Source organism: Chinchilla lanigera, unplaced genomic scaffold (genome assembly GCF_000276665.1).
Source record: "Chinchilla lanigera isolate Chin_1 unplaced genomic scaffold, ChiLan1.0 scaffold00062, whole genome shotgun sequence".
Lineage (NCBI taxonomy): Eukaryota > Metazoa > Chordata > Mammalia > Rodentia > Chinchillidae > Chinchilla > Chinchilla lanigera.
The window spans coordinates 3,323,954-3,328,461 of NW_004955463.1; positions in this window are offsets into that span (position 1 = coordinate 3,323,954).

Below are 4,508 nucleotides of genomic sequence, written 5' to 3' on the forward strand. Positions count from 1 at the left end.
ATATAAACTTTTTTTCTGGTACTGGGAATTGAGCTTAGGACTTCAAGCTTGCCAGGCAGGCACGGTGCCGCTGAGCTATATTCCTGGCCCTTATATAGTTATTCTGCATGTACCTATATTTTCAATAATTTGGGGTATATGTCAAGGAGCAGAACTGATCGTATGAATCGTATATTTGACTTCTGAAAATTCAAAACTATTGTGAAAGTGACTGCAGCACTTTACAGTCCCATCAGCAAGATCTAGATTGCAATTTTTTTTAAGATGCACATCAATGTTTATCATCCTTTTAATTATTAAATTCCGAGTATCTCATCAAGGATTAGATTTCCTTTTGATTAACAAGTAATGTTATTGTTATGGTTTGTGTCTGGATGTCCCCCCAAAGCCTCATGCTGTCTTGGGGTGGCAGGGGGGTGGTCTTCTAGAGTTTATGATTGATCCATGATCCAAGGCTGAGATTATGGGTGTCAGTGCTATACTTGCTCTGGGGTGGATAGTTTGCATATGTAAGGGAGAGAAAGAGGCTGCTTGCTGCTACTCTTCTCTTTTTGCTGTCTTCTGCTGCCATAAACAGTTGCCCTCTGCCATGTGCCACTCTGCCTTGGAGCCAGCTGAGTACAAACTGAAATCTCCATAGACTGTGAGCTAAATAAATCTTTTCTTCCTTAATTTTGGGTGTCAGGTATTTTGTCTCAGCAATGAGAGAAAAGTAACAAAGACAGTTATCAAATTATTTTTTCATATGTTTTATGGCCTATTTTTTTATTTTCTTTGGCAAATATGGTTTCCTTGCCATCCTGTGCCATGTCAATTTCTTTGTAGTTCATAAGAACCTTTGAAGATATTGAAATTCTCATTTTCTGCCCAATATAGAAAGCACAACCAAGGGTTACTACCCTTTACTCACCTGAACTTGAGCAATGCCCAAGGGCCAACTCTTTTTTTCTAAAACTTACTACAAGGTGGCAGAGATAAAGAAAACAAAGATTCTCCCCAAACCTGTCTGAAACATTCCAAACCAGAACTGAAGAACACCAGCTCTCCCTGCATGACCTACACTAACCTTCCTTTACCTAGGGCTCATGGAAGATTCATGCACATGGACAATAACTCATACAAACAATCACAACAGAGTGAATCACGGGAAAGGACATGGGCAATAGAACTGACATGACTCAGTGCCCTGTCAATCATGTATTTACCCTCTGTGAGACTTGATGGGAGACATTTGGAGATGTTGTAACGCTTTAAATCACTACACATCATGCCCTCAGTGCCAGCGCCATTTTCCTTTTCCTGGAGAAAGTCTGCTTACTCCAAGCATATCATTATCTTAATAAACTTTGCTGCTATTTTATTACCACCATGTGCCATGGCACTTTCTTTGTTTGTCATGTATAAGAACCTGGTGCCCTGTCCCTGAACCCTATAACCCCTGGTAACACACCTGCTTTTTAATTCAGTTATTCATCTTTCTTATTGTTTAACTATAATATTCTTTATACATTTTGGCTATTATATTTTTATCATATAAACAATTGCCTAGTATTTTCTCCAATTATGAGTATTGCTTTGCATTTTTTATTGTATCTTTTGAAGCAAAAGAGGTTTTTTTTTTCAAGAAATGCAATGTCTCTTTTTGTTTTGTTTGTGTGTTTGTGCCTTTTATGCTATATCTAAGCAACCAAGATCACAAAGAGGTACTTTTCAAGGAATTACAATTTAATTTCTTATATGTATGTTGTTGGTCCATTCTGAGTCAGTTTTTGCCCATGATGTGAAAAGTAGGCCAGATGTCTATATTTTTTTAGCATTTTTTTCAATTTGGAAGACAGCAAAGGGTTTGTTATTTACTAGGCCTTTGTAATTTTAATAATTACTATACAAATGCTGACTGTTCTAATACTTTGGCTCTACTGAATTCAGTCTTGAACTCTCCTCTGAGCTTCAGCATTTCATTCCTGGCACTATCTTCTGGATATATATGATAACACTAAACTATTTCCTAAAAATCAAAAACTTTAAGACTGCTCTGCAGGGGAGCTGAAACGCTCCTTCCCTCGAGTGCTGGCTGGCTGCTTCTCACTCCTCAGTCCTCTTTGGAGCATTACTTCCTTAGCTATTTAATCCCTCACCACTGCAGGGGAAAAGATGGACACATGCAAGCAGAGCTTTATAAGAGGGACTTAGGAAGAGGACGTAGGATTGAAAACTGATGCTAAAGAAAACAGAAGGATTACAAGTAGCAGATGTTGAACACCTGAAATTTGTAGTGCACACAGTCCCTGGAGCTATGTGATACTCTGTGGGAAGTCCTCTATGTAAACACTAACTCATAGTTGGAATTGATGAATGCAAATACAATGTCAAAAAGAGATCTGCCAACTGGACTGGGCAAATGGCCAAAGAGGTGAATAAGTCAGAAAATACGAACGTCATGAGTTCGATTAATAAAAGAAAAAAAAAAAAAAAAAAAAAAAAAAAGGAGTATTAAGAGTCATACTGAAAGTAGAGGGTGCCTTTTCCATAAGGATATCATCCATGAAAGCAAAAGAGTAGAATTTATAACAGAGATATTTCAGAGTTTGATCTTAAAAGCAATGTTTTCTATTCATGATTAGATATAAATTGTATCCATTCAAATGAAGGTGATAATAACATTGAATGATAATCTATGTAGCTAAAAAATTTAAAAAGAAGACTATATTCAGGCATCATAGAAGAGTCATCACATAAAAATGAGATTTCTCAAGGTGATAACAAGAGTTGGGGATCAGAATTTGAGTGGAAGCTACTCAAGAAGGTATAAGTAGGACTGAAAATTCTTGAGAAAAATTCACATTAATTAACAGTGGCTGCCTAGGAAACTCTCTTTGTTGAGAATGATTCTGAGACAGGCGTCAGGTTCAAAAGGAAAAAGCCATTAATGAGACTGGAAAGAAGAGAAAGTGGTGCACTTCTAAAAGAATAGCTTAGCAGTTGAATGATGCAAAAGTAGTACAGATGCTTCTTGATTTACAATGGGATTATGCCCAAATGCCATACGAATGTCTCATGTCCCTACTAAACGTCACTACTTAGCAACACTTCACAGGAGAATATTGGGTGTTTCTCCTCATGATCATAGGGCTGAGTGGAAGCTGCCACTGCCCAACATCGAAAGACTGTGTCACATCATATCAAACTTCAAATTTTGAAATATAGTTTCTACTGAATATGCGTGCCTTTCTCACTACTGTAAAGTCAAAAAAACATTAAATCAAACCATCATAAATCAGGCACCATTTATATGATAAAAGCATGAAAATCTCACAGTACAGGTTGAGAAGAGCTGATGAAAATTACATAAAAGAAAGCAGGAAGCAAAGAGAAGGTAAATCTTTTTTGCAAAACCTAAGCAATGGTACCAATATGAGTAAAAGACTCTGTGTGAGAAAACTGATGCAGAGTTGATCAAAACAAGAGTGAGCAACAGGAGGAAGACTTGGCTTTAATTATATACCAGAAATAAACCTTTTGAAGGAAGTGGTCTCTATAAGACAGACCCTTTGCTGACACAAAGCCAGACCCTTTGTGAAACTTGCATTTCTTCTCTGACTCAATGTAACATAACTATGTGACTGGACAACATGATTTTCCTCTCCACATTTTCCTTTAAGAAGAAAACAGGAGATAAGTTTTTGTTTAACTGCAATAAACATCACCCCCAGACAGCAATACCCTCTAAGTGAGTGTTGCATTTGCCATGTAAATTATCATTAAGACTTACTGCTTTTCTGAAGTTGTTTTGTATTGATTTCCACTACATAAGCACCATCAAAGGAAAGACGTAGGATTTGATTATCAGTTAAAATGTCAGTTGAACTGAAAGTCAGTGGGTGGAAAAGCTTGAGAGCCACTTATGATTTTAAAACTGAGCAGACAAAGTTAGTTGAATAAGCAGACGTTCCTTTTAAATATCACATTAATTTTTCTGTGCAAGATATGAGAAATGATATTATAAATGTCCCTTCCAGTTGATAAAACACAAGACCAAATATAAAGAGAATCTCAACTGGATACACATACAATAATTATCTCACATCAATAAGATGGTCATAAAGGACTTCTACAATTTTATCCACAGATATGTGGTAGATTTCCATATCAAACAGAAAATTAATATTCTGTCAGTACCTGGTGAATAATAATAGCAAAGTCTTTGGTGAAATTCACTTGTAAAAGGAGTAGTATTACCTTTCTGGACATAAAAATCGTACATAATGAGTTCACTCTTGACAGTACAGGTTTCACTCTGGTAATATTAGCTGTTTGCAAGCTTTTCTTTAAGCTAGATTAGATTCATGCATTTTCCTATCATGCAGACAATTGCTTCTGAGCCCCTGGGACCTCTGTCAGAAAGCACTTTCTCCCATCTTCACATCCTGTGGATTTCTAAGGAAGAATCATGCTTATTCAGCTATAGAAAAATATTTTTGACCATTTAAAAGCTATATTTTATATTC